Raw genomic sequence first — 24,749 nt, forward strand, 5'->3', positions numbered from 1 at the left:
TCTCTGCCTTTTGAGAGCTATGTGAAAACTTTCATCTCTGCTTCTCTCTGCACATCTGATTGTACTCCTTGACACAAATCTCTGCAGCCTCGTGCCTACTCACATGAGCAGTAAAGTTAAAAATAAAAGGTCTAACAGTGCAGGAAGGTTCCCTTTTCTCCACACCCTCTCCAGCATCTGTTGTTTGTAGATTTTTTGATGATGGCCATTCTGACTGGTGTGAGGTGATGCCTCATTGTGGTTTTGATTTGCATTTCTCTAATGATTAGTGATGTTGAGCATCTTTTCATGTGTTTGTTGGCAATCTGTATGTCTACTTTGGAGAAATGTCTGTTTAGGTCTTCCACCCATTTTTGGATTGGGTTTTTTGTTTTTTTGATATTGAGCTGCATAAGCTGCTTGTATATTTTGGAGATTAATCCTTTGTCAGTTGCTTCATTTGCAAATATTTTCTCCCATTCTGGGTGATGGCTTTTCGTCTTGTTTATGGTTTCCTTTGCTGTGCAAAAGCTCTGAAGTTTCATTAGGTCCCATTTGTTAATTTTTGTTTTTATTTCCATTTCTCTAGGAGGTGGGTCAAAAAGGATCTTGCTGTGATTTATGTCATAGAGTATTCTGCCTATGTTTTCCTCTAAGAGTTTGATAGTTTCTGGCCTCACATTTAGGTCTTTAATCCATTTTGAGTTTATTTTTGTGTATGGTGTTAGGAAGTGTTCTAAATTCATTCTTTTACATGTAGCTGTCCAGTTTTCCAAGCACCACTTATTGAAGAGGCTGTCTTTTCTCCATCATATATTCTTGCCTCCTTTGTCAAAGATAAGGTGACCATATGTGCGTGGGTTTATCTCTGGGATTTCTATCCTGTTCCATTGATCTATATTTCTTTTTTTGTGCCAGTACCATACTGTCTTGAACCCTCCTGCACTGTTGGTAGGAATGTAAATTGATACAGCCACTATGGAGAGTAGTATGGAGGTTCCTTAAAACACTAAAAATAGAACTATGATATGACCCAGCAATCCCACTACTGGGCATATACCCTGAGAAAACCATAATTCAAAAAGAGACATGTACCACAATGTTCGTTGCAGCACTATTTACAATAGCCAGGACGTGGAAGCAACCTAAATGTCCATCGACAGATGAATGGACAAAGAAGATGTGGCACATATATACAATGGAGTATTACTCAGCCATAAAAAGGAATGAAATTGAGTTATTTATAATGAGGTGGATGGACCTAGAGTCTGTCATACAGAGTGAAGTAAGTCAGAATCAAACACTGTATGATAACGCACATATATGGAATCTAAAAAAAAGGTACTGATGAACTTAGTGGCAAGTCAGGAATAAAGACGCAGACATAGAGAACGGACTTGAGGACACGGTTGGTGGGGGAAGGGGAAGCTGGGACGAAGTGAGAGAGTAGCATTGACATATATATGCTACCAAATGTAAAATGGATGGCTAGTGGGAGGCTGCTGCATAGCACAGGGAGATCAGCTCGATACTTTGTGATGACCTAGAGGGGTGGGATAGGAAGGGTGGGAGGGAGGCTCAAGAGGGAGGAGATATGGGGATGTGTGTATACATATAGCTGATTCACTTTGTTGTGCAGCAGAAACTAACACAACATTGTAAAGCAATTATACTCCAATAAAGATATTTAAAAAAAGGTCTAATAATGTTTTAGAAATGAGGAGATATAACTAAAAAAAAATATTAAGGAAAAGAGGCCTCTGCCAAAAAAAAGTAGAACCCAGAGTTCAAGGAAAATGAAGAAAGATTCAGATTTCCTTGGCATCAATTGGCATCACTAGGAGGGAAGAAACGTCCGGGTACCCCAATGGTAATATGAGAGTGGAGGGAACCAGGACTGTCACACTTCCCTGAGTGAGGTACCAGGCAGGAACATGGGTGGAGTCAAGAGGAAGCAGAAGGAGGAGAGACTCATATCTTATAAATACCAAAATCAGGTCTGTGTGTTTGAGAAGTTTTTGATTTCTGCAGGACTGTCTTGCTGACTCAGGTCTAGGCAATACAGGTAATAAATTGGACATATCATTGCAGCCTCATCTGTTTTTCTAGTTGGCATTGCTACTAGAGAAAGCTGTCCTGGAAAAGGTGAAAAATACCCTGTAAGAGTGAAGGTGAGATTTAGTCCAAAAGTCATTAAGTAAGGCTAAGCAAGATAAGTAGCCATGTGATGGGGCTGTCAGATCCTGGGTGGGACAAGGAGGGCTTATACAAGGTGGGGGGATATTAGTGATGTTAGGAGCAGCAAGGTTAGCCCAGTGTGTGATATTAGAGCCTGAATGGGGTAAATATATATACTCAGCCAAGGGGCGGGCTGGGGAGAATGGGTGGGGCGGTGATGGGAGACTGGTTACAAACTGGGGCAGGAGTGGGAGGGTAAGGAAGGAGGGCAGGATTTGATCTGTGTTAATTTGCCTGGGCTGCCATAACAAAACACAACAGACTGGGTAGCTTTAAACATCAGAAATTGATTTCCTCATGGTTATGAAGGCTGGATGTCCAAGATCATGGTGTTTGCAGGATTGGTTTCTCCTGAGGCCTCTCTCCTTGGCTTGCAGATGGCCACCCTCTCACTGTCCTCACATGTTCTTTCCTCTCTGCATGCATTCTTGGAATCTCTCTGTGTCTCTCAGATTTCCTCTTCTAATAGGGACCCCAGTCATATTGGATTAGGGCCCACCCTAAAATTAAAATTAGGGCCTCATTTAAACTTAATCACCTCTTTAATGGCCCTATCTCCAAATAGAGTCACATTCTGAGGTACAGGAGTGTGGTTGAGGCTTCAACATATAAACTGGGTGGGGGGAGGACGCAATTCGGCCGAAAATATGATTCAATAAACAATAACACGATTCAATAAACAAATATATTGAGAATAATGGGAGAGAGGGTTCTTACTGTTGGAGAAGGGAGCTATAAATATAGGAAGATAGAAAACTACATTGGAATTGAGGTACTAAAGTAAAATCATTGTTTTCAGTATGTACAGATATATAGAAAAACAAATACAGATGTAAATGTGTGTATGTACACATATGCATATATTTCATATCCCTGGCCACTGAGAGGGCCTAGGAACAGCAACACCCTAATAGCAATAAGCCCCCTTAGTGTTCAGACCTTGGTTCCTAAACACTATTTTCTAGTAAAAGGAATCTGTTTTTCTTTTTCTTTCTTCCTTTCTTTCTTTCTTTTTTTTTTTTTTTTTTTTAAGAAATGCCTGATTCCAGGGTTAGGGCAGAGAAAGTCTAAGATGAATCTGGAATATCCAGTTTGAAGGGACTCGTACTGGTTAAATCTGGGGCAATTTGAGCATCAAAATGAATGATGGTAGTAATGGATTCTAAACCATTGAGTAAGTAGGAATCATTGAGTCCATACTGATATAACTAAATGAATAAATAAGTGAAGAGAGGAGAAAACTTTTTCTAACAGTAGAATGCCAACAAATGGAGAAGGGATGGTGGGGTTAGAAAATCACTTTTTGTCAACCATATAGAAATAATTCAGCAAAGAAACATCAATGGATGCTGAAACTAGAGGGTAAAAGTTTTTTTTTAATTGAAGTATAGTTGATTTACAATGTTGTGTTAGTTTCAGGTATACAGAAAAGTGAATATATATATATATATATATATATATATATTCTTTTTCAGATTCTTTTCCCTTATAGGTTATTACAAAATACAGTTCCCTATGCTATACAGTAGGTCCTTGTTGATTATCTATTTTATATATAGTAGTGTATATATGTAATCCCAAACTCCTAATTTATCCTTCCCTCCCCCTTTCCTCTTTGGTAACCATAAGTTTGATTTCTATGTCTGTGGGTCTATTTCTGTTTTGTCAATAAGTTCATTTGTATCTTTTTATTTTTTATTTTTAGATTCCACATATAAGCGATATCATATATTTATCTTTCTCTGTCTGGCTTACTTCACTTCGTATGATAATCTCTAGATCCATCCATGTTGCTGCAAATGGCATTATTTAATTCTTTTTTATGGCTGAGCAATATTCCATTGTGTATATATACCACATCTTCTTTATCCATTCATTTGTGGATGGACATTTAGGTTGCTTCCATGTCTTGGCTATTGTAAATAGTGCTGCAATCAACATTGAGGTGCATGTATCTTTTCAAATTATAGTTTTCTCTGGGTATATGCCCAGGAATGGGATGGCTGGATCATATGGTAGCTCTATTTTTAGTGTTTTAAGGAACCTCCATACTGTTTCCCATAGTGGCTGCACCAATTTACATTCCCACTGACAGTGTAGAAGGGTTCCTTTTCCTCCACACTTTCTCCAGCATTTATTATTTGTAGACTTTTTGATGATGGCCATTCTGACCAGAGTGAGGTGATACTCAGTGTAGTTTTGATTTGCATTTTAGAGGGTAAAAATTTGGTGAGGTAAGGATATATACATAATTTCAAGATACTGCCTAAAAAAATACTTGTTAATTACATAGTGGGAAAGGGTAATTTATACAGTGGAGAAACCTGGCAGATACCACCTTAATCAAGTGACCAAAGTTAATATCACCTGTAATGACACAAATCTGGATTGCGTACCATCTGATAATATGGAGTGAGAAGGGGACTTCCCTGGTGGTCCAGTGGGTAAGACTCTGCGCTCTCAATGTAGGAAGCCCGAGTTTGATCCCTGGTTGGGGAGCTAGATCCCGCACGCATGCTGCAACTAAGAAGCCCGCGCTGCAGCAACTGAAAGATCCTGCATTGCCACAACTAAAAATCCTGCATGCCACAACAAAGATCCTGTGTGCTGCAACTAAGACCTGGCACAGCCAAAATAAATAAACAAACAAACAAATAAATAAATAAATATGCAGTGAGAAGAACATAGCATCACTTTTGTGGTATTCCTGCCCAAGACACATAACTTGAAACTAATCATGAAAAAACACCAGATAAACCCATGTTGAGGGACATTCTACAAAATAACTGTCCTGTAATCTTAAAAAGTTTCAAGGTCATGAAAGACAAGGGAAGTCTGAGGAACTATTCCAGGTTGAAGGGGACTAAAGAGACGACAGTTTTATGCAACGTGTTACCTGAATTGGATCTTTTAGTTTTCTAGAGGATATATATATATATATATATATATATATATATATTTTTTTTTTTTTTTTTGCGGTACGTGGGCCTCTCACTGTTGTGGCCTCTCCCGTTGCGGAGCACAGGCTCCGGACGCGCAGGCTCAGCGGCCATGGCTCACGGGCCTAGCCGCTCCGCAGCATGTGGGATCTTCCCGGACCGGGGCACGAACCCGTGTCCCCTGCATCGGCAGGCGGACTCTCAACCACTGCGCCACCAGGGAAACCCTAGAAGATATTATTGAAACAATTAGCAAAACTTGAATGGGTCTCTATATTAGATAGTGATAATGTGTAATGTTAATTTTCTGATTTTTTTTTTTTACATCTTTATTAGAGTATAATTGCTTTACAATGGTGTGTTAGTTTCTGCTCTATAACAAAGTGAATCAGTTATACATATACATATGTTCCCATATCTCTTCCCTCTTGCGTCTCCCTCCCTCCCACCCTCCCTATCCCACCCCTCCAGGTGGTCACAAAGCACCAAGCTAATCTCCCTGTGCTATGCGGCTGCTTCCCACTAGCTATCTACCTTACATTTGGTAGTGTATATATGTCCATGTCTCTCTCTCGCTTTGTCACAGCTTACCCTTCCCCCTCCCCATATCCTCAAGTCCATTCTCTAGTAGGTCTGTGTCTTTATTCCTGTCTTACCCCTACGTTCTTCATGACATTTTTTTGTCTCTCTTAAATTCCATATATATGTGTTAGCATACGGTATTTGTCTTTCTCTTTCTGACTTACTTCACTCTGTATGACAGACTCTAGGTCCATCCACCTCGTTACAAATAGCTCAATTTCGTTTCTTTTTATGGCTGAGTAATATTCCATTGTATATATGTGCCACATCTTCTTTATCCATTCATCCAATGATGGACACTTAGGTTGTTTCCATCTCCGGGCTATTGTAAATAGAGCTGCAATGAACATTTTGGTACATGACTCTTTTTGAATTATGGTTTTCTCAGGGTATATGCCCAGTAGTGGGATTGCTGGGTCATATGGTAGTTCTATTTGTAGTTTTTTAAGGAACCTCCATACTGTTCTCCATAGTGGCTGTACCAATTCACATTCCCACCAGCAGTGCAAGAGTGTTCTCTTTTCTCCACACCGTCTCCAGCATTTATTGTTTCTAGATTTTTTGATGATGGCCATTCTGACTGGTGTGAGATGATATCTCATAGTAGTTTTGACTTGCATTTCTCTAATGATTAATGATGTTGAGCATTCTTTCATGTGTTTGTTGGCAATCTGTATATCTTTTTTGGAGAAATGTCTATTTAGGTCTTCTGCCCATTTTTGGATTGGGTTGTTTGTTTTTTTGTTATTGTTTATTTGTTATTTTTAAATTTTCATAACCTTGACACTTTTGAAGATTATGGTCCAGTTAATTTGTAGAATGTCCCTCAGTTTGGGCCCTCAGTTTGGGTTTGTCTGATATTTTCCATGATTGGATTCAGACTGCATGTTCAACAGGAAAATCAGAGAAGTGACATGGCATTCTTCTCATTGCATCCTATCAGGTGGCATGTGATTTTGGTTGGTCCCATTATGGATGATGTTAATTTTCACTTCTTGATTAAGGTGATGTTTATGTTTTATTTTGGTTAAGTATTTGGAATGTCCTTGTTTATAAGAATTATACCACAAAGTGTTTAAGTATGATGGGGCTTCCTGTTGGCAACTTATTTGCAAATGGGCAGGAAAACAAGAGGTCCTTTCTTTGTCCTAGTTTTACAAATTTCTTTGCATTTAAAATTATTTCTAAGTTACAAAATTATCTAGACAAAAAGTGAAGGGAAAATAAAGATATTTTATTGGCCAAACAAAAACTGAGAGTTTGCTATCAGCAAACCCACTAAACAAAATTCTAAAGCACGTTTTTTTTTTTTTTTTCAGGTAGGATGAAAAAGATCTCAGGTGAAAGGTTAGAAATACATTAAGGAATAAAGAGCAAAGAAAGGGATAAATAAGTGGGTAATCTAGGAGAATATAGACTGTAGAATTTCAAAGTAAAATAGATGACAATAGTAACATAAATTAGAGGGAGATATGTGGAGTTAAATGTTCTAAAAATTTTATTGAATTTTTGGGGAGGAAGGTTAGATAAACTGATTTCATTAGATTTTGATAAGTCATGGATATGTATTATAATTTTTAATGTACACACTAAAAGTAAAAGAATAGAAAAATAATATAGAGCTTCAAAGTGTGTAAGAAAATAAAATGATAAAAAAATGCTCAGTCAATCCAGAAGAAGGCAAAAAGGAGAGAAAAAGGAACATAAAACATATGAAACAAGAAGCAAGCACATGATAATGTAATAGACTTTAATTCAAATATATCAGAATTTACATTAACTGTATGTGGACTAAGTGCTTCAGTTAAAAGACAAAAATTATCGTACTGGATAAAAAACAAAACAAAACCTAAGTGTCCACTATTTACAAGAGACACATCTAAAACATAAGGATACAAAAAATCTGAGAATCAAAGGAGAGTGAAAATATACCATGTTAAATAGAAGAGACAGTTGTATGGCTGTGTAAGTACTGAACAAAACAGATTTATTTTAAGGCAAAAAGCATAACTAGAAATAAAATGGTCACTTCACGATGATTACAGGTTCAATTTACTAGGGTGAGATAATAAATCCACCTTTGAACATATAAAATTATATAAAACAAAAATTGATAGAACTAACAAGGAGAAACTGGCAAATCCATAATAATGGGCTATTTTAATGTATGTCTCTCAATAATTCATAGGACAAGCAGACAAAAGTCAGGAAGCACATAAAAGATTTGAACAACATGATGAGCAAACCTAATTTAATGGACATATCAGTATGCACAATACTGCATCCAATAACTGCAGAATACATACTCTTTTCAAGACCAAGTAGTATTTACTAAACTTGGAGATATCATGGGCTATAAAGCAGTCTCTGACAGACTTGAAATGATTGAAATAATAGTGTGCATTTTGTGACCACAATGCAATTATACCATAAATCAATAACAAAAAGATAACTAGAAAATAAATACCCTTGTGTATGCAAATCGTATTAGGTGTCTTTAGTTAGGTTATCCTGCAAATAAACAACCTCAGACTCTCCTTGACTTACAACACATTTGTTTTCCATTCATGTTAATATTTTCGCTGTTGCAGCTCTGCCCCATCTGAGCTATGGGCTAGCTTTAGGTCTGCTTTCTGTGTCTCTTTATTCTGGTATCCAGGCTGAAGGAGCAGCCTCTAAGTGGGACATGCCATTCTTGTGGCAGAAGGCACTGGAGTGCAAAAGGCCTAGCCAAACCACACAGTTTAAGGTAAAAGCTCTGCTCCAATATAGCATACATATAACAGTCCACGGGCCCAAGAAAGCCACATGGTCAAATCCAAGGTGAATGGGCATGTATTATCCTATTACAGTTTAGGAGGGAGTGACTAACTGAGAAAAGTAATATATCTACGCCTTAAGAAATCCATTTCTACATAACCCATGATTCAAAGAAGAAATCACAATGGACATTAGGTAAAAAATTGAATTAATAATTAAAAAACCCAACGTATTAAAACCCTAGGATACAGCTAAAGCAGTTCTTAGAGGAAGTTATATACTTAAATGCATATGTTAAAAATGAAGAAAGACTGAAAATTAATGGGATAAGCATTTACCTCAGGAAGTGAGAAAAAGAATACTCCATAGTGGTTGTGTCTTAGGAGGGTACTGGGTGGCTGGGGGACAGGAGTAGAAAGAATTATTTTTCACTGTGTATCCTTTTCATCTTTTAAATTTCATACCATATGCACTTATAATTTATTTTCAGGAAAACACGGTATTGAATATGGCTCATAATGCATCCATTTCTTATATTCATTTGGCTTGAGGGGATTGAAAGGAAAAAGAGGAAGAACAAAAAGAAACTAGTTTAGGAATGAGAAGGGAGACATAACTATAGTACAAAACAGAAAGATCAAAACAATTTTGAGAGACTGTGACATACAACTCTATGCAGCAAATTTGAAGTCTTAGAGAAAAGGATTATTTCCTATCAAAATACAAACAATCAAATTTGACCCAAGAAGAAATGAAAAACCAGAATAGATTACTTATCATAGGAGAAATCAGAAAGATGATTCAAAATCTACTATTTTAAAAATCTAGTTTTTAAAAAAGGGGGCCTGGTAGAGTCAAAGCTGAATATTACCTAACCTTTAAATAATGGATGATTCTAAAGTTATTTAAAATCTTCCAGGCTACAGAAAAAAGGTAAAATCCTCCAATTTGTTTTACAAAGCCAGTATAATTTTACAACCAAAACTTGATAAAGGTAGTACAAAAGTAGAATTATAGGCCCATCTCACTAATGAATATGTATTTGCAGAAATTTTAAATAAAATATCAGCAAATAGAATCTAGCAAAAAGAACCTAGAAATCTCTCTCTCTCTCTTTCTGTCTCTCTCTCTCACACACACACAGACAAAACAACAAGAACAAACAACAACAACAGAACTCTCCTGATATAACCAGGATTGGGAGGGCTTTGTTAAGGTGATTCAATATCAGGACACTTTTCAATAAAATCCATGATTTAAATAATGGAGAAAAACCATACGATCATATCAATAGCTGCTAAAAATGCATTTGATAAAATGTATCTCATTCCTAATAAAACTCTAATAGTAATAGAATGAAACAACTTAAATATGTTGAAAGCTATTTACCAAAAACTAACAGCAAATATTGTCCTTCATGGTGAAACATGAAAATAATTTCCATTAAAATCACCATTATAATTTGACTAGCAAATTGGAAAACAAGAGAAAAGTTATCTTTTTGTTCTTGATGGTATGATTAAATACTTAGAAAAACTGTGAGACTCTAGTTAAAAAAAGATAATTTGGTAGTGTGGATAGATTTTAAATAAGTATAAAGATCAGGAACTTTACTAAATGTGGAAATGAAAAAAGTATTGCATTTATAATAACAACAAAATGGAAAAACTATTGCATTTATAATAGCAACAAAAATAATGAAATACTTTGACATAAATCTAACAAGACACAGGAAGGACCTAGATACAGAAAAATACAAAATATTATCATTAGTAGTATAAAACCACAAAGATCTGAATAAATGCAAAGCCATATTGTGTTCTTGGATATAAAGACAATATTTAGAATGTCAATTCTCTACAAAATAGTATATACATTTAATGCAAGTCCACTTACGGTGCTCATAGGTTTTTTCTTTTTCTTTTATAAAATTATTATTATTATTATAATTATTTTGGCTGAGTTGGGTCTTCATTGTTACATGTGGGCTTTCTCTAGTTGTGGTGAGCTGGAGCTACTCTTCGTTGTGGTGCGTGGGCTTCTCATTGCAGTGGTTTCTCTTGTTGCGGAGCACAGGCTCTAGGCAGTGGAGCTTTAGTAGTTGCAGTGCGTGGGCTCAGCAGTTGTGGCTCGCGGGCTCTAGAGCGCAGACTTAGTAGTTGTGGTGTTCGAGCTTAGTTGCTCCATGGTGTCTGGGATCTTCCCAGACCAGAGCTTGAACCCATGTACCCTGCATTGGCAGGCAGATTCTTAACCATTGTGCCACCAGGGAAGTCCCATAAGTTTTTTCTTAATTAGATAAAATAATCTTAAACTTTACACAAAGGATAACTGAGATACTGAAGGAAAAAAGAATATCAGATATAAGAACTTATTGATATAGGGATTGATGTTGGTATAGGAATTATTAGAACAGTGGACTGCAACTGAGAATCCAGAATTGGTACACATAAGAGGTTAATACACAATAAAGAGGCATTTGAATTTAGTAGATAAAGGATGAACATGTTTAAATAATGTTGGTTCAGCTGGTTATTCTGCCAGAAGAAAGTAAATTTGGACCCCTATTTTACTTCATATCCACAAATAAATTCCAGTTGGAAAAAAAAAGATAAATGTAAAAAATAAAATAAATATTTTATAAGATAATTTAGGATGCTACATGTATTTTCCAAGAACCAAGGAGATCTCTTTAACCAAGACTGGAAATCCAGAAGTTATAAAGAAAAGATAAATATATTGGATGAAAACATTTAAAAAACTTTTATATTATAAATGGTACCATAAACTAAGTTAATGGGCAAATGATAATATCTGTAATGTAGATGAAAGTCAAAGACTTAATGTCTATAAAGTCAATCTTAACAAAAATTTCAGCTCATAAAAATTGACAAGAAAAATACTAAGTAATGCAATAGAAAAATGAGCAACAGATATGAAGAAAAAATTCACAGAACAAGTGCAAATATCTTCTGCCATATAAAAATATGCTCAAATTTCTTGGTGGTCAGGACAAGGCCATTGGTAGCACCTTTCCATAAACTAGAAAAGGTCAGGGAGCTTCCTCTGCACTGAAAACAGCAGGGAAGCTTGGTTTTGCAAGCCATTTGTGGACTGGATTTAAGCCCCGACAAACTGTGTGCAAGCTGTACAATGCATGCTGTGGTCCAGACTAAGAGAAATGCAAATTAATCATGAAATATTGCTGTAAATCTATTAAACTGGCAAAAACTTGAGCTATGGTACCTGTTGCCAGCAGAGGTGTGGGGGAGGTGTGCTCTCATACATTGGAGTTGTTCCAGCCCTTTTGGAAGGCAACCTGGCAATATCTATTAAATTGAAAATTACAGGGCTTCCCTGGTGGCGCAGTGGTTGAGAGTCTGCTTGCCGATGCAGGGGACACGGGTTCGTGCCCCGGTCCGGGAAGATCCCACACACCACGGAGCAACTAAGCCCGAACACCACAACTACTAAGTCTGCGCTCTAGAGCCCGCGAGCCACAACTGCTGAGCCCATGCACTGCAACTACTAAAGCTCCCATGCCTAGAGCCCGTGCTCTGCAACAAGAGAAGCCACCGCAGTGAGAGGCCCACGTACCGCAAAAATAAAAAACATATTCCCCTTGACCCCAGAATCCTACTCCTAGGAATCTATTCCATAAAAATAAAAGTGCTAATTTGTAAGGACATGTGTGCGAGAATGTTTATTGCAGCATTGTTTGTAGCTGCCAAGAACTGGAAACATGGTGAATGGCCATTAATCAGGGAATGGCTGAAAAATTAAAATATATTACTCCATAGAATATTACATGGTCATTAAATGGAATGAATTATAGCCTTGCCAGATGTCTGAGAGAGATTTCCATGAGATACTGGTTAGTGAGAAAAGCAAGATGCAAAATGAGTGTAATATTATTCTGTTACGGTAAAAAACAGAACCAAAAACCCTCCTTATATATGTGGGTATATATGAATATGTATGTGTGAGTGTGTATAATAACAAAAGGAAATCTATGTGGACTCTAGATTGTTAATGTTGAGGGAAGAGAGGAAAAGAGAGAAAAAGTTGCCCACGATAAAAACAGCAAGTATGATGTAATCCCATTCATGTAAAATTGTGGGAATATCTGTACATAGGTGTGTATGCACGTACATATGTGTGTATGTAAATGCAGCAAAGGAAGTTCACCTCAGTATTAGTGGTAGGATGGTGAGATTTCAGTGGACTTTTATTTTCATGATTATTTCTTTATATATTGTTCCAATTCTTTATAATGGACATGGATTATTTTTATATCCAGGAAGAAGATGAAGTTATTTTCATTTTGAAAATAAAGATAGCAATGAAACCCAAATAAACCCCAAACTGGAAATACTAATATGACCCAGTAACACACACATTCTTATTTATAGTTGGCTGGAGGGGACTCAGCTTGAAAAGGGGATGGAAAAGAAAGAACAAAGCGAAGATCTATTGCTCTGAAGTATTGCCTCCATCGCAAATTATGGGGCAGTTGGGAAAATGTTCAAAGTCACACATATATTTGTTACAGTACCTCTTTTTGATGGTTTCACTGTGTCAGCAGAATTATTTGCTGCTTTTTGTAAACTTTTAGAAACTTTCAGTAGAAGTTTGATATTTTGGTATTTGTTTTTTCTTTATGGGAGAACACAGCAGGGACGTGGAAGGTCATGAGAGGTAAAGGACTGTGTAAGGAAGAGGTTGGGAGGCCTCTCCAGCAGCTGGGATCACTGGCTCAGTGTTGCTTGCTGCTTTGAAGGGGTACAGGGCTTTTCTTTGGCCTCACCCTGCAGCATGCAGGATCTTAGTTCCCTGACCAGGGATCGAACCCCGTGCCCCCTGCAGTGGAAGCATGGAATCTTAACCACTGGACCACCAGGGAGTTCTCTGAAGGGGTACAGTTTTGTCTGAGAGAGATGTTTCCTCCCTGCTTTTCAGATGGCTAATGAAAATAGCATTATGTGATGTTACAAACCCAGCATTGCACATTTTAGATTTGAGAATGAAATTCACTTTTGTGTTTTGGACTTGAGAGAAGAGTCAATGCTGGTAGTTAGCCTGGGTTTACTTTTACTCAGTTATCCTTTCGCAAACTGAGAAAAACAAGGGAAATCTTTCCTGCCCTTAAAATGAGCATCCTGAGAGTATGGCCAAGAGTTGTTGAGAGATTTAAATGGGCTCCTATGGATAAAGTGCTTTAGAACAGGGCCTGCACTTGGGAAGCATGCCATAAGTATTGATCTTATTATTATTACTATTATTACTATCAATCTTTTCTCGTAGGTTGGGCTTGACTGTCTGGTTGCACAGTGTGCACTTTGGTTTTTTTATTTTGGAAATGGCTAATAATATACTGTATTGATGTAGTTTAAGATTCTGAGATGCTGTGTGAATTACTTTGCATATAATACTTCATCCGACACCATGAACTTGAGGGCACTAAATTCTATTTGGTGGCAAAATTAAATCAATGGTTACATATAGTCACCTCCTAATGACACTTAGGGATTTAATAGGATATAAAAAATATTTTTGGCTTCCTTAACTAAATGTGGTTTTCAATAAAATCAGGTGTTACTGATGCTCTAGTTGGGATAGGACACATAGAAAGTATAGGTCTGCGGGATATCTAGCAGTTTTTGTCAAGGGTGTCTTTTTCTTTTTTTTTTAAGGGTGTCTTTTTCTAATAATTAAAAAAAAAGAACCTTTTACAACATCATGCGATAAGGATGAATTAAGGGGTTTTGCTCTTGGGTTTTGTATTTTGTTTCATCCAGATATAATGTCCCATCACCTATGTGACCTCTACAGTTCTGAGAGCAGTCTTAGAATACCATTACTAACTCTTTGTACCTCCTTCACCCTCCCTCGAGTTCTGGATTAGCTATTTTTTTTTATATTCATGTTCCTTATGGAACATTTTTTATTGAAATATAAATAGCTAGTTTGACCCACTCACTGGGAGAGCACTCCTGGTATTGGAAGGTCAGGAACCCTGAAAAGAAGGCAGGAGATGAGAAGGCCTCATTCCTCCTGCATTAGCTGTGAGCCAGCAAACCTCCTGCGGGGCTTCCAGATTTTAAAAGCACCCTGGTGCTTAATGACAATTGTGTGAGTGCAGAGCAAATGCAGGAAGACTCTGCCCCTCTCCAACTCATTCCATTTCTATTAAAATAGAAACCAGTCAAATGTGCTGACCAATGGTAGCCTCAGTTTTTACTCTCCGTGTTCACCTGCCTGCCTTACTTTTGGAAATGTTGAGTAAGTTCCAGCTTGTTTTTGGCATCTCTCCTAAAGGGCTTTGTCTGGAGGACAGATTTGTATCTCTTTCCTAGCAGTACCATTTGCCCTTGATGCATTTAAGGCATCTGGTCTCCCTTTATTCTCTTGGTACGGGAAAGAAGATTGGGAACAGTCCTTTGAGTTCTCAGTCTGTGCTCTGGGCACCTCTCTCCAGACTGTCTGAGGCATAAATGTCTGTGACTTCTAGGCCAAATGAACAGTTATCGGAAGTATCAACCTTCAGGAGGTGCGTCCTGTAGGGCTTTTCCAAAAGGCAGGGCAGGGCATCTCAGGCCATTCTGCTGGATATTCAGTTTCAGGTAATTGACCATTCATCCAGGGGACATAAATAAGGGCTGTAGATACAACTTGGCATTCTCATAGAAAGAAGTAGAAGTTGTTGTAGATTTCATAAGTGAAGGAAGTAATATGGTGTGTATCATATATTCACCCTGAAGTTGTATAGGAATTGTCTCTCCAAGTTCTCAAAACAGGGAGAATGCAGGTTCCAGTGTATTGCTGGCTGTCCCAGAAATCCAGGTGCTCTGATAAAAGTGGATCATTGCATGCTGGGGCTGGGTTTTTTCTCCTTAAGAAAAAATCCTTGCAATCCTCCTGGGCAAACCTGGAATAACCAGGGAATATTTGCTCCATATGTTGTCAAATCCACTGAATATAAGTTTCTGGCAACAGAAGAAACTGGCCTGGCAAGCAATTTGAGGTAAGTGTGTGTGGTGAAGTTTTTCTTCCCCTCACAGTGAATCATAGATATGATGCCAAAACAGCTTTGGCTATGGAACTGGGCATTTTTTTCCCCACCTGACTCAGCATGGGTGATAAATAAATCAACTGTGTTTTACTGTTTTAACAGTATGTGGGATTATGGGTAATCTTTCTTCATAGGCAAGCCGTGTTCCCCACTTCCCCCAGCTTTGCAGATGGACTCACCAAAGCTCATAGAGGAAAAGGTGACTTGCTTTTATTGACAGTATGCACGTTTGGTAGACCCAGTGGAGCAGTTCCTTAATTTCAAATAGGTGACCCTGCCATGGTTCTTACTCACCCGTATCACTTAGAATACATCCTAAAATGTGAACAATCAAGTTTTCCATTGCTGTATCCATTTGACAGGTGGCATGTTCATTACATGTCAATACCCTGATGTGGCATTAATTCAGGACTGTTTGCCATGGACCTAATGCCATTAAATCATTCAACAAACATCTTGTGAATACCTACGATGTTCATGACAGAAGGACTCACTTGTATCATCTTGATTCTTTTTCAACCCTTTTCTGCCTTGGAGGCATGTGTAATCATTGCCGGTTTGGCAGTTTCTTCCAGGGCTGGGACCCTGTAGGATTTCCCAACTTTTGCCGCTTTCAAAGTCTGTCTTCCCCACTAACTGACACTAGAGGGCGCTCAATTGCCAGTAACAAATTTTGGCGGGTGGACTTCGTGCATTTTTTCAAGACTTCGGTTTTATTCTTTTAAGTAAAGAACAGTTGCACAACTCCATCCTCCTCCTAATGGGGTGTCAAAAGAGGAGACACTCTAACGTTGACTAGATGTTGGTTTCCATGACGGCTTTCTCCCTGAAAATCCAGGCTTTTGAAATATGCCTGTTAACAGTAACTTGCTAGTACACACATCCTGGATATTACGTTTAATCACATCCTATTGTCATCCACCACATCCACAACTAATCTCTAGATATCCCAAAAGGAAATTCTTGAAAGGACGGACTGCTTTATAAACTCAAAGAATTTACTGACAGGCCAATTTGCCTCTCATTTTGCTTTCTGTTACGTCTAATGCCCTTTTTCCTTGCGCACAGGCACGTCTTGCCTCCCATTTTGGCCGAGGATTATCTGGCTTCAGCAGATTTAGTGGACCACATGCCGTTTACCTCAGACTCCCCCTAACTCCACCGTCCCTTATCTTCTGTTCTTTCCCTTCTTTGTACCTCTTAAGCACCAACGAGCACTCCGTCTTTCATCCTCTTCCTAAGGAGAAGGGAGAAGTATTTCTCAGGTGCTTTTCCTTACGTCACTTACGCTATGACATGTGTTCTTCCCAGAAACCCTTAGGAGCTGGTATCGATATCCCCACTTTACAGATGAATCAACTGAGGTACCGGGTTAAATCATTGTATATCGTGTAAGTAGTCGAGCCAGGGTTTAGTTCTGAGGTTTTCTGATTATGCTTTCCTCTGTACCTCCCTCCTTACTCTTCAGTGTTGTCATCAGTGTATCCAGTCATAGCATTCCTTGTCACGTTCCTTGGTTTTACCATAGGAGAGTTTAACCAAAATTCACAATTTATGATAAACACTAGCTAAAGACATTACGAAAATGAAAATAGACCCCAATTCTGATGAAATTGGCCCTCCTACCCCCCGTATAAATAAGGATTAAAAAGAAATCAAACTTGGGATAGGAGTAGCTTTGGTCATTAAGTAAAATAGATTCTTGGTTCAGCCCCCACTTTATGAGATTTCACTTTAGGAAGCATCCCAGAGAGGCTATTATGCAAGATCACAACACTTACATTTGACTTTATAGAAAGACCAGAAATCCATCGGCCTTCAGAATCTCTGTTAAAGAGCTCATTTGTTTGGTCATAGTTATAGCTTCAATATTTCAAGCTTTTGAAAGGAATTGGCAAGGAATTTCTCTCTGTGTTACTTGGTATAAAGCAAGAGGCTAACGTGAATATAGAATTATCCAGTTGAAGGTTGAATTCTCTCCAGTAGTCGACGTTTTCTACTGTCTGATGCAGTTCTCAGGGAGAAAGTGGCCATAGAAATTTCTGGGTTAGTGAGCTTCTGCCATTATTATGAGTAGATATCAAAAAACACTTTACTGAGATATAAATTTATATATTGTACAATCACTCATTTAAAGTATACAATTGAGTGGGTTTTATTGTATTCACAAATATGTGCAACCATCACCACTGTCAACTTAAGAACATTTTCACCTCAAGAAGAAATCCTGTATCCTTTAGCTATTACCCTCCTGTTCCCCTGCACCTGCCCTCTCCAGTCCTAAGTAAATCACTAATAAATAATAGTTTTAGTCTCTATGGGTTTCCCTATTCTGGACTTTCATATGAATGGAATCACATAGAATGTAGTCTTTTGTGGCTGACTTCTTTCTCTTAGCATAATATTTTCAAGATTCATCCATGTTGTTGTATGTATCAGTACTTCATTCTTTTTTATGGCTGAATAATATTCTGTTGTGTGGATATACCATCTTTTGTTTATCCATTCATCTGTTGATGGACATTTGAGTGTTTCCACCTTTTGGCTATTATGAATAATGCTGCTATGAAAATTCATGTACAAGTTTCTGTGTGGACATATGTTTTCACTTCTCTTAGATCTATACCCAGGAGTGGAATTGCTGAGTCATATGATATGTTTAATTGTTTGCAGAACTGCCAGGCTGTTTTCCAAAGCAGCTGGACTATTTTACAATCCTACCAGCAGTGTAAGAGGGTTCTGATTTCTCCATATCCTCGTCAACACTTGTCATTTGACATTTTGATTCTAGCCATTCTTGTGTGTATGAAAGAGTTGTTTTTTAATAGGGTGGGATTTCTATTACTAGTTATAGTTATTTATGCTTTTATTTATCGTTTCAACTACCAGGTATTAACCATCTAACCTGGCTAAGCTTAGGGCCAGGCTCTGGAGATTTAAAGGTGCCATACCTACCCTCCACATTTTGTGGGAGACAGAAAATGAGATATTCTAAAATACAAGCGTATTTTCCTTTCTTTCTTTTTTTTTGGCCATGCCATGTGACATGCGGGATCTTAGTTCCCCAACCAGGGATTGAACCCGTCCCCTGCAGCGGAAGCACAGAGTCTTACCCACTGCACCACCAGTGAAGTCCCTTGAGATCCATTTAATCCACATAGGTTTACATCCTATACCCTACCAAATGGGTATAATTAAAATATTTAATATCAGCTTTATAAAAAGCCATTTTAGAAACATGATAGTTTTCAGAGTCGTTGTGAGTGAGCCCACTTGTGTTTAGAAAATAGCCCTGTTTTTCAGAATTGTCAGTGAGCCCCAACTATTACAAAATGGCAATTATACGAAGTTTTGTCTGTTGTGGAGGGATAAAAAACTTTGGTTGGTGAGAACAGAGAACATATGGTGACTTTGGGAATCTAGGTACCAAAATAAGTTTCATTTCTTGTCTAGACCTTAATAATCCCCTTTCACTGGATTTTTGCTTCTCCTCTTTACAGGAACAAATTGCTTCCATTCTGTTTTCTTTTCTAGCAGTCCCACCTCCCTCACCCTCTATCATTATTTTCATTTGGGTTCTGGACCCCCTGGGAGGAGCTGTCCCCAGGCTGGCTGCCCCCGTTGGCTTAGATGCATTTTAAATGTACTGGGTCCTCTGTGGACTTCAGGAACGTTTTCTCATCTTCCTTTTTCCTCTTGAGTAGAATAAACATGGAGTTGAGGTCCTTCTGCAGCTATGCAGGCCAGAGTTCATCGCCTAGAGCGTCAGAGTAGAAAACATCTGCAATTCAGCCAGCCTCTGTCCCCTTCTTTGCCAGAGTGTGGGACATTTTAGGTCCTGTGGCTTCTGTCCATCTCTCCTGCTTGTGGACACCTATTTTTATATGGTGGTGTAAATATATGCAGAACAACCAGACTTAGTATGGTCTCCTGTGCTTGGCTCTTCCACTCTTCCTGGATGAGTCCTGCCTAATGACAGAGGACAAGCCCGAGGTCATGTCAGTGGTGTGAGTGAGGGAGACAGGTGCCTCGGAGTGTTACCGCACGTAAAGCAATACCCCGAGGAAAGCCCTCTTTGGGGGCTCTTGGTGCAGCCATTTTGCAGATGAAAGAAAGTTTCTTTACCAGGAAATGGCTGAGGGGGTGAGTTTATTTCTTTATGTGTGGATACAGTCTGAAGGGAAATTGGTTCATTTGTGACTTGGTCCAAACATGGTTCTAGTCACTCCACGTGGTGGTAATGGTGGAAGGAAGTTTCCCCCCTCCCTGCTCCATTCTGTTCTTCTCTGCAGGAGCACCTTGCCAGGTGCTTTGATTTAGGATGCAAGAGCTGCCAGGATTTCAGATATGGTGTCCATGTGGATGAGCCGAGGGCAGACTTGGAAAATTTGGGCTTGGTAGGTAGAGAGAGGAGTTAGCTATCTTAAAAAAGTAGACTCGGTGAGAGCTCTATAACCAGTGCCTCTATCGGGAAGGACCGAGGCCCACTTGTGATTGTCTGGCATTAGTGAGGGAGAAAAGGGGCCAGGGCCAGTCCTCAGAGTAGACTGATTACTCCCTGTGATTTGAGTGGAGAAAGCTCTTGTATAAAAATATCCCATTCGCTGCCTTTCCTGGTGCCTGCGATTCTAATCAAGCCACTGCTTCTGCGTGCGTGCGTGTGTATGTATGTGTGTGTATATCTCATGAAGTCTTGATCCCTTTCTTGTGAAAGTTTTTTTTTTTTAATTAATTAATTTATTTTTAGCTGCGTTGGGTCTTTGTTGCTGTGCGCGGGCTTTCCCTAGTTGCGGTGAGCGGGGGCTACTTCTCGGTGTGCGGGCTCCCCACTGCGGTGGCTTCTCTTGTTGCAGAGCACGGGCTCCAGGCGCCTGGGCTTCAGGAGTTGTGGCTCGCGGGCTCTGGAGCTCAGGCTCAGTAGTTGTGGTGCATGGGCTTAGTTGCTCCGCGGCATGTGGGATCTTCCTGGACCAGGGCTTGAACCCGTGTCCCCTGCATTGGCAGGTGGATTCTTAACCACTGCGCCACCAGGGAAGCCCTATTGTGAAAGTTTTGAGGTGTCCTAGAATCCCCTCTTAAGATGCAACTACCCAGGAGGAGTTGCTTCTTTAAGCCCATTCAGAACATGCCCTGAAAGAAAGGGTGGAGATTAGCAGGAAGGGATTTGGAAGGGGCCCTTAATGGAAGGTAGAGCCCATTGAGAAAGGAAAAACCAGAGGAAGGGGGTATAAGAGAATCCTAGCCTAGGTCACCATTCCCCCAGGGGAAGAGATTTATACTAATATTATGGGGGAGTTTGGACGATTTTTAGTAAGGCATGCTCCTCTCCCACAGTAGAAAGTCCTAGGACTTCGCTGGCCTCCAGCCTTCAGGCCTTGACCTTGACTTCATATTTCTGTAGTCAAGGGGAGCTGGCTGCTGGCATTTCCAGGAGCCAGAAACCTGGCATTATCCTGGGCCCCTCCCATTTCCCTCAATCCCACAGCAAGCCAGACACCAAGTCCTGCAGGTTCTACTTCCTTAGAAATCACCGATCCTGCCCTTTATCTTCACCCCAGTGCCACCTACTAGCAGGTTCCCTGCCCTCCAGCTCAGCCTCTTTCCAATCTGTGGTCATATTGCTGCTGCAATGAGCTTTCTGAAAAGGCAACCATTTCATTTTCACCCCTAGCTTAAAATCTTTAAGTGTTGGGCTTCCCTGGTGGCACAGTGGTTAAGAATCCGCCTGCCAATGCAGGGGACACGGGTTTGAGCCCTGGCCTAGGAAGATCCCACATGCCGCGGAGCAACTAAGCCCGTGTGCCACAACTACTGAGCCTGAGCTCTAGAGTCCGCGTGCCACAACTACTGAGCCCGCGAACCACAACTACTGAAGCCTGCACTCCTAGAGCCTATGCTCCGCAACAAAGAGAAGCCACCTCAATGAGAAGCCCGCGCACCACAACCAAGAGTAGCCCCCGCTCGCCACAACTAGAGAAAGCCCGTGCGCAGCAACGAAGACCGAACGCAGCCAAAAATAAAAATAGATAAAAAACAAATAAACTTATTAAAAAAAATCTTTCAGTGCTGCCTGGTTGCCTTCCAGATAAATCTCCATATCTCTTATTATTGGCAACAGCCCCACCTCTCTAGCTTTTTCTGTCTCATTTGTCCCCCTGCAACTACCTTCCTACTATGGGATCCCCTGAAATCATGATGCCCTGTCACACCTCCCGAAGGTTTTATATGTGCTGCCACCTCTGCAGGGACATCTCTCATCCCACAGGTCATTGGGGACTCAGCTCGGGTATCACCTCTTTTTTAAAAAATAATTTTATTTTATTTATTTTTGGCCGTGTTGGGTCTTCGTTGCTGTGCATGGGCTTTCTCTAGTTGTGGCGAGAGGGGGCTACTCTTCCTTGCAGTGCACGGGCTTCTCATTACGGTGGCTTCTCTTGTTGCGGAGCATGGGCTCTAGGCATGTGGGCTTTGGTAGTTGTGGCACTCAGGCTCAGTAGTTGTGGCTCGTGGGCTCTAGAGTGCAGGCTCAGTAGTTGTGGCAGCCGGGCTTAGTTACTCCGTGCTGTGTGGGATCTTCCCGGACCAGGGCTCGAACCCGTGTCTCCTGCACTGGCAGGCAGATTCTTAACCACTGTGTCACCAGGGAAGCCCTCACCTCTTCTAAGACGACAACCCTGACCTCCTGTCTGGTTGGTGCCTCATCTAACCCCACAGTGCCCCCTGTTCTTCCGCCTCACGACATCGTCACTGCCTTCTCCCCCTTCCCCTACCTTTCAAATATGAGTCCTTTAAAGGTGGGGACTGTCTCAGGTCTCAGTATACCCCGAGGACCAGCAGAAAGGATCATAGTGGCACAGAGTAGGGAATCTACAAATATTTGATGAATGAATTAGATGTTCTTATGCTATGTTTTGGGTCTGGAAGGCCTTTTACCCCTTGGCTCACTTCTGAAATCTACCCAACCAGGGCCCAAATTAAATATGACCGTCTCCATGAAGACTTTCCCTTCCACAGCATTAGAGGTACTTGCTCCCTCCATTGAGGCTCTTTGGCATATATCACTTCTCCCTTATTTTATGCCAATTTATGACAATCTCGATACCATGGAACCTTGAAAACCCAAAGGAGTGAATGCATTCAATAAATACCTGAGGGGGAATTCCCTGGTGGCGCAGTGGTTAAGAATCCATCTGCCACTGCAGGGGACATGGGTTCGAGCCCTGGTCTGGGAAGATCCCACATACCGCGGAGCAACTAAGCCCGGCTGCCACAACCACAACTACTGAGCCCGTGCGCCACAACTACTGAAGCCCACATGCTCTAGGGCCTGTGCTTCACAGCAAGAGAAGCCACCACCACAATGAGAAAGCATGCGCACCGCAATGAAGAGTAGCCCCCACTCGCCATGGCTAGAGAAAGCCCCCATGTAGCAATGAAGACCCAACACAGCCAAAAATAAATAAATAAAATAAATAAATTTATTAAAAAAAAATAAACACCCAAGGATGGGATTATGGACACCATGCCAGGAAAAGGCGAGACTGGCTGGGCAGACAACTTTTCCCTTTTAAGTCACATCAAGTAATTACTCTGCTTGCTTGTAGGGTTGGCCTACTATTTTTATTCTCTCTCCAGATGGATGGGAATTGCTTTTTTGAGGGTTGTTTCCACGTCTGGTTTATTTTTATTTTGCCACCTGTGCCTAGCACAAAGCCTCCCTTATAGAAAGCCTCCGATAGATGAGTGAATGAATGAATGGAGTGAGTGGAAGCAGCGTGCATTGGTTTCAATTCGACTCTCCCTGAAACAGGAGGTTTCAGAGGTCTGGCCCTAGGAGCATCTCCCATATCCAGATTTTTTTTTCCCTGTGCTTTGAGATTTTGGAATGGATTAAGAACCCCTCCACCTCCATCCCCAAGAAGAGAGCAAACTAGATTACAGTTTTGATGCCCCCTCTTCAGCTCAGTGCCTAGAACATACCAGAGCTGGTTCTGGATCTCAGGGAACCAGCATGGCCAACCAGCTGCCAAGGCCATGATTGATTGTTCTGTGGATGAATGGAGGGATCGAGGGTGAGCTTGTTCTTGTTTTTTAAATACCCACAAGACTTCAAACTCCTTCAGCTCCCAGAGCCCGCTGGGAGCTGCCTTTATTTTGGGTGGCTTTTGTGGCGAGCTTCCTCTTTCAAATGAACTCTTTGGCTGTTTGTGAGGCCTGCATCTCCTTCTCTTACTTCTCTTATTTCCATGTGCCTTAAAGAAGTCAGCTGGAAAGGCTGACACTTGATACAGAAATGCCACTCTTCCCTGCTTCTGGATGAGCATCTCCTCACAGCTTTGATTCATTGTCTGCTGAAATAGTCTTCAAACTTTCTTTAAGAGAAAACAGATTCCAGTGCCCCTAGTGGTTCAGGTGCTTGGGTCCTTGGTCCCACCCCAAATGGTCCTCTGAAGATAGGTGGTGTGGAACACATACTTAAGCGGGACCAGGGAGTTTTGCTAACTGATGCCAAAGCTGAGTTTGAGAAGACTACACAGGATGGATTAACGTGATTGAGAGACGCCTCACCCTTCTTTCCCAGGTCACATACACTGTCTAGAGCAACGCTGTACGATAGAAACACAACATGAATATTTTAAAATTTCTTAGTAGCCACATTAAAAAAGTTAAAAAGAGGTAAAATTAGTTTTAATAACATTTTTTTTTTTTTTTGCGGTACGCGGGCCTCTCACCGTTGCGGCCTCTCCCGTTGCGGAGACGCGCAGGCTCAGCGGCCATGGCTCACGGGCCCAGCCGCACCACGGCATGTGGGATCCTCCCGGACTGGGGCACAAACCCGTGTCCCCTGCATCGGCAGGCGGACTCTCAACCACTGTGCCACCAGGGAAGCCCAACATTTTTTATCTAACCCAGTAAATCCCAAATATCGTCATTTCCACATGTAATCAATATGAAAATTATTAATGAGATACCTTACATTCTTTTTTGGTCCTCAGTCTATGACATCTGGTGTGTGTGTACACTTACAGCACATTTGGATTCAGACTAGCCCCATTTCAAACGCTTAGGAGCCACATGTGACTTATGGCTCCCATAGGGGACAGCACAGCTCTAGACTCTCCAGGTAGGGTGGGGAAGTGTTTATTCTGGACCTTCTCTGTCCTCCAAATGAAGCCACC

This window comes from Stenella coeruleoalba (assembly GCF_951394435.1).
Source record: "Stenella coeruleoalba genome assembly, chromosome: 2".
In the NCBI taxonomy this organism is placed as follows: Eukaryota; Metazoa; Chordata; class Mammalia; order Artiodactyla; family Delphinidae; genus Stenella; species Stenella coeruleoalba.